At 38.2% G+C, this 12,564-nt stretch overlaps 1 protein-coding gene across 1 annotated transcript in view; it reads right to left on the reverse strand.

The window, feature by feature from the left end:
* Positions 1-12,564, reverse strand: part of DGKB (diacylglycerol kinase beta) — a 3,560,883-nt gene that overhangs the window by 1,111,131 nt on the left and 2,437,188 nt on the right. The window lies entirely within an intron of this gene.

Raw genomic sequence — 12,564 nt, forward strand, 5'->3', positions numbered from 1 at the left:
AAACGTCATTATTCCGGATGGGCACAGTCACATGATGACATGATGCCGGGGCAAGGTCCGGGGAGCAAAGCCGGTGTCTGCACGAGCAGAGTTGACCCGGAGAGGGTGCATCCATCTGCAGACTTATTAAAAGTGTGTCATGAAGGCCAGACATGTCCGAGCAAGGTGCAACATCTGCAAAAGTCAGCCATTGTGAGTACAAACACAGAGATTCATATAGCCTGAAGACTATTAATTGGAGTTTAAAACAAAAGGGATGGGGTATCGGAATGGGAAACATAAATGGGAATATTTGGAGTTTCTATAAAGTCATCATCAGGAGACGGAGGGAGAGAAGTTTTATCAAAGCATCTGTCCTTTATGTTTTCTGGCTTTCATTGGGGTGATTGCTAGGGACAAGCGGGACAGGTACAAGTAGGGCAGCGATGATCCAGATTGCTAATGATATGATTTTTGACATACATTACAAGTTCTTTAAATTATTGCGAAGTTCATCTAATTTTGAAGACAAGATCATGATTTGATTCTGTACAGTTGGGGATTTGGATTGTCTTTCTGCTTGTTGGGATTCTCCTTAATTACTCTGCGGTGTGGGTTCTTCATCTGAATTATGTGTTATGAGAAAATAAGAAATTCATATGTCAATAATCTCTGTATAAGTTTCATTATTTTTGTGCATTGAAAGATATATTGTTAACCATTAGATATTTCGTCATCAATTGTGTTTTCCATTTCTGTCAAAATAAAAAATTGTGATATTTGCATATGCAAAATATTTATATAATGAATGGCATTATTAGAGAAATAAATAAGTGTACTTACTATTTATAAGAGGTTATTTTCCAATGTACTTCTGGTGTATGTCAGTGAGTATTAAACGTTGTTCTAAACTGCTAATATGAGGTGCACAGTTATGCTTTGAGTTAAATGAAAACATATTTTTACATTTGGAAATGTTTAATTGTCTAATGATGCATAATTGGGTGTAGCAAATATTAGTAATGTTGGTTTATGTATAGGTTTTGGTTATTAGAAGGGTACAAAATGTTGTGTTGTCCCCTGTGCTTCTAAGCTTTGTTGATGCTATTTGCTGTCCGCAGACACTAGAGCTGCTACGATGGGAGTGAGTATGCATTTTAGGAGTAATCATTAAACATAGGTATGAGGAACTTGTAGGAAATTGGGGTGCACTGGTAAAAGCCTATGCAATTCAATAAAACAACTTTGTTAAAGGGGCATTATGGTTAAGTGGCACTAATAAAAACCTATTAAATTTAGTGAAAACACTTTGCTAAAGGGACATTATGGTTACAAGTAAAATCGAAACCCCCCAGAAATGTGCAAGTTATGGTAAGCTAAGCAACCATAACTTGTGCAAACACTGTGGCAACCCAGGACATCAAAGATGACATCACATATCTGGGCAAGTTGTGACAGTGAGAATTTCAAAGCTGCTTCATATCAAGACGTTAACCTTGTCAAATGTTCTTAAGGTACTTTGCTTAGGGTTTGGCCTGAGCTCATGCTGAACATACATGAAAAAATAAGCAGGGCCCAAACAGACAATTCATTTTTATAATTGATGTGTCAAAGATGTGTATGCATTTAAATTCTTCATATGTATTTCTTTATAGTAACACATGTGTGTACTAATTGGTGAATTGTTAGCTGCTAATTCCAAGTTTAACATCAGTCAAGATTTTCATTGGCTTGAATCTATAATTCTGCATGCCAATATTACCAGATTTAAAATACTGTACTGCAATGGTTCATGCTGTGGCCATTGCATATGTGTATGTATTATTACATTGCTGCCTGAACAACTTTATTTAACTTTACTTTATTTTTTGCAATGTTCCACACACCCAAAGGCCTTACAGTGCACAACAGCACTATCATGTTTATAATAAGTAAAACATTTTGATACATATTTTAGTTCATGAGATGTCTCCTGATTACCCTTCATATGTTCATACCAACATTGTAAACAGAACCCCTTGTAGTTAATTTTCATCAGAATTAATGTACGATGTGATGTCATCAATGATACCAAATGAGATGTCATCTTTGATGTCCTTGGTGTTAGTCTTGACGGTGCATGGTGGTGGCGAGAGTTGTGATTGCTTAGATTACCTTAGCTGGTGAATTTCTGGGGGTTTTCGATTTTACTTGTAACCATAACTTCGCTTTACCAAAGAATTTTCACTGAATTTCATAGGTTTTTATTGGGGAAACTTAACCATAACATCACTTTAACCATGTGTTTTCAATGAATATATATAAATATATATATATATTGCACGGCCTGCAGTAGCGGCTGTGTAGTTATGGATAAGTTGCTATTCCGATAGGAAGAACACTTTTTGAGCGGTTTATAACTTCACTCCCCTTGGACGAATTCTCACCAAACTTTGCAAAAAAGTATATGGCCCGCTCTGAATTTTTTTGCCATGTTTGGTGAGGTTTCGTCAAGTAGGGGGAAAACTTTTAGGGGGGGTTCCACATTTTTTTCCCATAGACATAATGGAAAAAACTTTGCTCACGCCTACAGCCAAAACCGCCAGACGGATTTTCAACAAATTTGTGGCAGGAGTGGCGGCTTGATCCCGAAAGTGAGCTTTTGTAAATTTTGTGTAAATCTGTCCAATAGTTTTCTTTAAAAAAGGCTAAACATAAGTTAAAAAAAAAATTGACATTTGGGTTCGTTCCACAGACTAATTTCCCTGTTTGGTTCGCGGACAGTCATCTGATTGGCCTATCTTGTGTCGTGAAGTCCACAGACATCGGGCGCGCCCAATGTTTGGATGGGGAAAAGTGTGAAATGCGTTTGTTTTCTTGAAACGCCCGCCATGTTGGATTCAAAGAATTTTGCCGGGTTGGATTTGCTGACTTTTGCCGGTGTCTGTGGACACTGCAGTAGAGACAAAATATAAAAACACAATATTGCACTTGTCAAACTCAAGAAAAAATCTCTGGGGAAATGGGGGTGGTGGGGATGGGATGAGATATGGCCATAAGAAGCCAGAAAAACTGGTGTTTTCCATCGCGGAAAGTCTGCCAACACTCCAGATCTCCTGGGACAGTCCAGTGGTGATGTCATCTTTTATGTCCTGGGTGTTAGTCCTAGCATTGCATGGTGGTGGTGCAAGTTATGGCTGCTTAGATTACCGTAACTGTCGAATTTCTGGAATTCTTTGTTTTTTATTGTAACCATAATGTCCCTTTAACAACATTTTTCATAGAATTGTATAGGTTTTTATTAGTGCATATTAATGATAACGTCCCTTTAACAATATTTTTTCATTGAATTTATATATATATTCATTGAAAAAACTTTGTTAAAGAGATGTTATGGTTAAGTTGCACTAATAAAAAAATAAAAACCTATGAAATTCAGTGAAACCACTTGTTGTTAAATGGACGTTATGGTTACAAGTAAACCTGAAAAAAAAACATTATGGTTGCAAGTAAACCTAAAAAAAAACAAGAAATGTGCCAGATATGGTAAACTAAACAACCATAACTCGTGCCGCCATAGTGGACTGCTAACACTAACACCCAGGACATCAAAGATGATATCACAAATGTCATTGATGACATCACTGATGACATAAAATATCTAGGCCACTTGTGTTTGTTCACTGACATATCTAAACCTGCTGGTTTAGTTTATTGACAGTCCGAATTTGTACATTCAAAAGGTACTACATATCTAGACATTAACCTTGTTGTATGTTCTTAAAGTAGTTTGTTTAGCATTTCGTCTTAGCTGATGGTGCATATACACAGGCCAATAAGCAGGCCTCAAAGACAATTTATGTTATTGACATTTTCTGGTGATGTCGTTCTTTTCTTCCTTACTTTAGTTTCCCTGAATGTCCCTCTGGTTTGTATGCATTGTGAGTCTTTATATGTATTGTTTGTACTAACACAAGGGTGTAGTAAATCTTGAATTGTTAGCTATTTATTCCATGTTTAACATTACTCAAAACTCTAAGGTAGCATGCATTATTATATGCATATCTAAAACTAGAATATAAAAAATATTGTACTTCTATGGTGCATGCTGCAGCCATTGGGACTCATCACGACTTTGGCGGTAACCCTTGAATCCGGCAGTAGCGCTATTACCGCCGGAATTAAGGGTCCGCCAAATCAGGATTTCGGCAGATTTCGCCCCAGCTCTGAGCTGTGAGGAAATCCGCCGAAAATTCGCACTATTACCGCCGGCGGGAAATCCGCCGGCGGTAATAGCGCAAATTTTCCCCATTGAGCCCAATGGGGAATGGGACATTCCCGAATGGGCTCAATGGGGAATGGGGATTTACTTTACCGCCGAACTCGTGATCCGGAGTTCGGCTAATACCGCCGGCGGTAATACTGCCGGCGTTACCACCCAAGTCGTGATGAGGCCCATTGTCTATTTGTATGCATGGTTATGTTCCTGTATTAACAACAATACAATTCAATATTTTCTTTATGTTATGTTATGTTATGTTATGTTACCCTGTAATACGCTTTGTGCATTTATAGCAGCACTGTTTATAACTTTTTTCTAAAAGAAAGAAACACGCGCAATGAAGGTGTATGGATTTACACAAGCAGCACAGAACCATATTTCAATGAAGAAGCTTACAAACAAGAACAAAAACAAACAATTGCCATAGGCAGTGATGGCTGGGGTATGAAATAGTAGTAGACACCATTATGGTAAAAGAAACTCTTATAGGAAAAACGTTCCCAACACACTTGCAACCAAATGTTCTTTTCGCCCAAACAATCCATCTAGTGTACAAAGTGTACACATGGACATGAAGCTCAAGGTGTAAAATACACCAACAATCCCTTAAATCTTTACAACAATTTCTCAATCACTATGTGAAACTAAGCCACACAGGACTTCAATGACATTCCTTAGCCTGCATTTTAGGAACTATTTCAAAAGCAAATTCCACCACATCAAATTGTTAGCAACACACGATTCTGCTATTCAGAATCTTGTGCATAGACCATACTATGCAAGATGTCCTGCTCTACATCTGCAACATTTAAATAACATTCTCCTACATGAAACAGCCAAAAAACTCCTTCAAGAAATCGAGCACATCCAAAGTAAATACTTTGGAACTGAAGTTGAAAACCTCAAAAAGAGCACACAAATTGTAAATATGGTCTGCAAAATAGAGGACAATAAGAACCCCAGTATTTCTAATTATCTTTCTAACAGCAAAAAATAAATGCAAAATAAGTGACCCCTAATTCATTGCACATACTGCAACACAGAGCTTGACAATAACCAACTGCCATCACATGCTATCACTAATAACTTAGAAATATTCTCATTTCCAAAGGCTCTCAAACAACTTAATTTGATAGCATTATAATCCAAACAGTACATCCATTTCAAGCTACAAACCGAAAGCAGCCACATTTCTTCCTTCTGAGTTACTAAAGGTCATCTGTGGCAAAGTAGTATAAATGCCATTAGATCTTAAAGAATATGTAGAAACTGTAGGAGTAGAACCACCAATAGATCAATCTTTGATTGTACTAGTTAATGAAGAATTGCCAACAACTAGTTGACTGACAAAAAGTCAGACAAGCCCTACAATATCTGAAAGAAAACAATGAATACTACAAAGATATAAACATAGAAGAAAACTTAAGAGAAACCACCCAAATAAATATATATTCACTAGCAACTGGCCAATTTGAACAGATCCTGCTAATGCAGCCAACATTTTAGACCAGTATACAATTCACCCACCACTCTCCAATCGACCATAGAAGCTGCATTAGAAACATATAAAATGCGTCAAGCGAAAAGATCCCCAATGAGCATAAGGGAAAAAAGTGAAAACGCATGTTCTTTTCCTCTAGTCTTTCCGACAGGAAAAGAAGCAGATATGATGAAAGGTCCACACACATTAGTGCATCAGAATATTGCTCTTTACAAATGTTTTCTGAAGACAACAGATTCAAATAAAGTGCTGAATACATTTCCCACCTCCTGTTCAAAGGTGAACTAGCAACTCTATGTTATGGAGTTGCACACTCATTAAAAACAGGATAGAAATATTTTAAACATATCCACTACCCAACTGCTTCAAAAAATAAAAGACAAAGATGACATTTTGCAGTCAAGCATCACAAATCTCTTGGCAAACATGCGTGGTACAAAGGAATACTGGTTCTGATGTCATGCTGATATACGTTGTATGCCTAGGAATCAAGGCCCACCCACATGGTTCATTACTTTAAGTTGTACAGAGTATGCATGGGATGACCTGCACAACTTCTTACTCACTGCAAAACAAAATAAAGATTGACAACAGCAGGATAACTCTGTTCTCTTGACACCGTTCACCATTGCTTCATAACCATGCTGCACTTCATCTGCAACAAAACTACATCTCTGCTCTGAGAAGTTCAACACTTATTTTGGAGAAATGAATATCAATCCAGAGGAGCACCAAACATCTGCATGCTTTTGTGGATAAAGGATGCTCCATTATTTGGCAATGACAGTGATGGCACTGATTTACAGTTTATTGAAAAATACATTGCGTGGCACATCTCTTCAGAAACCACAGATAGTGACTTACGTACACAAATCTTAAACATCCAAAAACATAAGTGTGGCAAATACTGCCGACGTAGATATAAAAACAAGGGTAAATACTATACCAAAATGTCACTTTGGCTTCCCTAGAAAAGTTTTCAAAAAAAGACAAGTACATAGCTTGATCTCTTCTGTTAGACATAGTAAGACTTGTTACAATGCAATCAGTGCCCTCTTGTGGAATGCAAACATAGTAGTACAATACATTGTAGACAATGGGCCTATTTCCGAGTATGGCAGTAAGGGATAGCGGCCACCGGTAACGAGACGGTGGCGGTATTCCCTTACCGCCATACTCCGAGTTCCCTCTGCGCCCTCGCCCTTAACGCCTGCTTTGAGCAGGTGTTAAAGTCGAGGGCGCAAAGGGGCCTGCAAGCCAATAACGGTGACCGTAATGAACGGTCACCGTTATTTGCATCTTCCCCATTCCCATTGAGCCCCATGGGGGCTCATTTGGGAATGGGGAAGAGCCTTGGTGAATGGGGAATTACCGCCCCGCCAACCTTGGAATGGGGCGGTAATTCCGCCATCCACCAAGGTGCTGCCGGTCCGGGTACAGCGTCAACCAAGGCGTTAATAGCGCCATTGGTTAGCGCCGTACTCGGAATGAGGCCCAATATCACTGCAGTTACAAGATATGTCACAGCTTATCTCACCACATTTGAAAGCTATAAGACTTGTGGGATGACATATCATCTGACAAAACACTGTCACAAAAACGTTACAGCAAAAGCTCTCCCATAAAGAATGAGGGTGCTACATAGCTGCAGACAGTTTAAAAGTTAAAGCCTTATATGACAAATCTGAATACATGGTATGGATAAACGATGGGCCAGCTTCATCCCGAAAAAGAGAAATAAAAGCCTACCAAGAGATGGAAACAATAGCCAAAGATTATGCCAAAATTATGCCAAAATCCAGGACACATACTACCCAAACAGAAGTACTGTTTTGGAAAACATGTGCCTGTGCGACACAGCCCAAATCTTCAATGTACCACCAGATGTGACAACTGGCAAAAATGCAGTCTCAACTTGTGAAGGAAGCCTATTAAAACTTACCAAACCCAGCCTAAACAATCATATGAAGTTATAAATTAAATCTCTGCCACGTGTTTCATGGCCCTACATCAACTTTTTGAAACCTTGGAGAAAGAATCATTAGGTGACTATGACACATTGGAAACTGCATTCAAAGCAAATGAAAGCAGTATAACAAATGCCAACTTCAGACAATACAAATAAATGTTGGCCAATGAACACCAACAAGAGGAATAAATTGAAGCTCAACTAGATAAAGACACTCCTGAAGGCAGTCAACCTTCCTTTACAGGAAGCCAAGAACCATTCATTCTAAATGAAGCAGAAATAGCCATGACAGAGGTATAAATACATAACCAATATGAAGAAGACTTGCCAGTGCTAAAACCACAGCTAAATGTTGAACAACTCACCATTTATCTGTTATTCACTGAAGAAATTGATCATGGTTTTAAACATGAAACTAAAACGTGTAGCTGTACATATTATAAACCTCCACTCCTGTATGTAAGTGATAAAGCTAGTTCTGATAAAACATTCTTAATTAAAATAATCAGCACATTTGTAAGACTTAACAAACAACAACCTTTCATCTGTTGTAACAGCCCACACAGGTTTAGCTGCCTACAACATAGGAGATGTAACTTTTCACTGACTACATCTCTTCCCAGTAGAACACCAAAACAAATTAGAATGCTACAGATTATCAGCAGAAGATGCTACTGAAGTACGCAGACTTCTGAAACAAATGAAAGTGCTCCTGATAGATGCAGTAAGGCTGGTTTCCAACCTCATGTTGGCTTTAATTGATCTCAGAATGCAAAAAATCCTAAAAACCGACTACAATAACTGTTTGGAGAAAAACACATTATTGTTTTCAGAGACCTCAACAGTTAACACCAGTAAAAGGTCAACCTATTTTCAAAAAAATAGGACACAACAATGTTGTAACACACTTAGCAGCATTGTAAATGCAAATCTCTGCCAACATTTTTACTACAGAGAACTAACTCAAAATGACATGTGTCAGTCTGCAGATCTCGCCTATGCTAACATTTTTTTTAAAAGCATTAGAACTAGTATGCTTACTAAAGATGCAAAATCTATCTTAAATACTGGATTAAAACATGGGCAAAAAAACTGCTCCTGATTTCATGGAGAAATTAACTAAACAAAATATAAAATACATTTCCTCAATGCCAACCCTTCCCAGCTATAGTCAATTGAACAATACGATGTTGAGAAAAGTAATGCAACCCATACTGCATAACAGGTCCACAGACAAACTTGAAGTGCACAGCATGACACTCCGTAGGTGTCAACAATCCTCAGCACAACTAAATAGCTTAGAAAAATGTATCTCCAGCGCAACTGGATTAGAAAAACTATTTACTCTTTGTTTAAGCTGCATAGTAATTCTAAAACATAACCTTTACGTAGAACAAGGTTTAGTTAGTGGAGCAATAGATACAGTTGTTGGCTTCCAACTATATCCACATGACAACAGCATTCAGTTTGTCAACATCCGCTTTGACAAACTTGCAAGAGTTAAAAAATAGTCTGCACAATAGTACGTTTCTTTCTTTTCAAAGACATGTATGTATGCAGATAAAAATTATCTCTATCTCTTGTATATGCTGTCACTATTCATAAATCGCTAGGTTGATCTCTACATCATGCATTGATTGACGTTGGCAGCACAGTCTTTAAAGAAGGTATGAGTTACGTAGCCTTTTCACGTCTGCGTACACTAAATGGTATGTTTCTAGTTAACTTTGATGCAATCAAAGTCAATGCTAACATTCCTTACATCCTAGCATACAACAGGCTACGCACACTGTACACCCCAGCTACATATGTGCCCTATACTTCAAAAAAGAAAACCTATAAAAAGAAAACTAATACAAACACAACCAATAACAGATATCCCAATAGTATTGCTAAAAGAATAAAGAGCAACTGCTGTTTTATCATATAATACAACCACAAAATTGTCTAGTCGAAAATCCACTACATGTCCATCAAAAGACAAAGAGACAAATGTCTATTCTCAAAAAACAACTGCAGGCCCATTCAAATTCAGCACCCCAAATGGAGCAAATTGCTATGCAAATGTATCAATCAATCTTCTCTTCCAATTTCCAACAATTGTTACAACATTTACTTACACGGCTCAGACCAGTTGTGTTTGCAAATGCTCATCCTTCAAAGAAATGCCACAAATAATCCTGACAGCACTTACAGTGTCTCAGGCATAAGGCAATAATTGGCTACTGTGCAGGAATGGTAAAATTTCCCATAAAACACAGGAAGATCCACATAAAATCCTCATGTACTTAGTTCAAGTACTGGAAACCAAAAACATACATGGACTCTCTGCATGCACAAGAGCACATCCCTAATGAATGGTTTGTGTATGTATCTATAACAAATTCTGAATCCACTCCCTTTTACCAGCTCCTGCAGAACGCAAATCATAGCATATTGTGCCCTTTTTGTAATTCCGACAATCATTCTAACATACAAATAAACTCATATGGCCTATATGGGATACTCGTGCTTCTAAGGTACAATGCAGATGGTACCAAAAACAACTCTAAGCTAACAGGCTTCACACATGGTCAAGTATCTCTTGGCAAGAACATCTTCACAACAGAGGGTATAATCTACCACACTAGTGCTACAACCAAGTCAGGTCACTATACTGCATATGTCAAAAAAATAAGTGCAGGTTTTAATGTAACAGCACCTTGGTTACTCCAAAACATAGGTCACCAGCAAATCTAACAAATGTCTCCTTAACATTACTTCAACCCAAATGTACTCACTAAACTGCAGCACAATAAACAGATAGTTAGAATACGTCAACAGGTAAATAACTGCTTCAAAAATACCCTTCATTGCAATACACTCAAATATGCCATCACAGTTCTTGTTACAGAAAAAGTCTTCTAAAGTTGAATAAAGTTAAAATATGCCAACAGGTATCTAACTATTTTAACATACCTTTAATTACAACACACTTCAAACAAACATACTATCACACTTACACTCACTTAATTATAAGAGATTTTTTAAATGCTCAATGGATTTTTTTCCCAATCACCCAATGAATATTTAGGGCCTAATTCATGGAACCTTTTTCAATGGTCTTGCACCATTACAAAATGATTCTATGAATCAGGCCCATAATGTCAATACAACTGTGTAGCACACACTAATGTTGTACCAAACATAGAACACATAATGTACTGTTGATGAGGGTCCAAAAAAGTAAACATATATGTAAAACTGAATTGTAAGCAAATAAAGCTTTTAAACTATTGTGTTTAACAAATTATACTGTTTTTTTTCTCAAAGAAAAAGAACCAGAGATTCCAGATTGATTATTTTATGCAACTAAGTAACCATACCAAGTATAAACAGATACATATTCCATAAGCACTATCCTCAATGGTACTACATTCATTAATACCAGATACACTGCAATTATATCATTCCACCATATTTCAAATATGGTATATTCCCCCTACAGTAAATATAATTACTATACACATATTACTATAGTATGGGCTTCATTCACAGAGCATTTTCTTATGGTATTGCGCCACTGTAAAATGCTTCTGTGAATCAGGCCCTATGTGTTGCCAGTGGCCACAACTACCACAATTAATACAATACAATTAATCTATATAACACATGCCTACGATACACCTTCAAATAACAAGACTCACCCTTCAACCCATGCAAACTAAATGATGTCCACAGACACCAAAAGTGACCGTGAACACAGCATCACACGGACACATGTTTTCACCTATAAAAACAGCTCCATGTCAACTTTATTGCACCCCCCCACATTGTCCAGTCCCTCTTCCGTCCACCACATAACCCCAAATGTGTTTTCCAGACTTTTTCCCCACTGCGCTATCCGCGGACAAGATGGCAGCCATTTAAAAAAGCCTCACACATTTGAGCATCCAATCAGTGGACACGTACGATTTCTGTTGGTATCACCCTCCCCCTCTTTGGCCCAGACGTGTCCGCAGACCCCGAATCGGGAAGTGAGTCTGCACACCAGAGCCAGGAATTACAGTTTTTTTAACCAAAAATGTGGCTTTTCTTTAAATAAAAAAAGACTTATTGTTTTTACACTAAATTTACAAAAGCATGCTTTTGCGACCAAGCTGATGGTCATAGTGCACATTTGGTGAAAATCCATTCAGCGGTTTGGGCTGTAGGCCTAAGCAAAATTTGTTTTCCATTGTGTCTATGAGGATTTCTGCAATTTATGGGACCCCGCTATAACTTTGCACCCCACTCGATGAAACTGCACTAAACCTTGTAGAATCAGCTGCCCAAAAAGTGTTCTTTCTATGAGTTGAGCAACATAACCATAACTACAGGGCCCAGTAATTTGTGAAATTGTGTTTGTATGTTCGGGGTTGGCTCCAGCACCATAGCAGTTTGTTGGCTTAAATGTTGGCCCAAGGTTGGTATACAAGTCTGAGGTGAACTGGTGATAGTGATATTTAACCAACCCCACGTTCTGGCCCTTGCACAATCAGTATATGCTGTTTCCGGAGATTGGTGATTTTGCAATTGTTGGCTCTAGCCCCACAACAGTTGGTGGGCTGACATTTTTGGCTTGAGGTCTGCATACCAGTCTGGGGTGTACTGGCGATGATGAAATTGATCAAACTCACCCAATCGGCCTGAACAGGCAGGGTCCAGCCCTGTAATATCAGTATGGGTGATTTTGGAAGATTGATGAGTTTGCGACTTTTCCAAAAATAGGAAGTTAGGACACAAGGTCCGCATACCAGTCTGTGGTGTACTGGCAACAGTGAAATTTGACCAACCCCGCCCGTTCACCCTGCACAGGGTTGGAGCAGGTTCCAG

The sequence above is a fragment of the Ambystoma mexicanum genome, chromosome 2q (assembly GCF_040938575.1).
Source record: "Ambystoma mexicanum isolate Mex_15411 chromosome 2q, UKY_AmexF1_1, whole genome shotgun sequence".
Lineage (NCBI taxonomy): Eukaryota > Metazoa > Chordata > Amphibia > Caudata > Ambystomatidae > Ambystoma > Ambystoma mexicanum.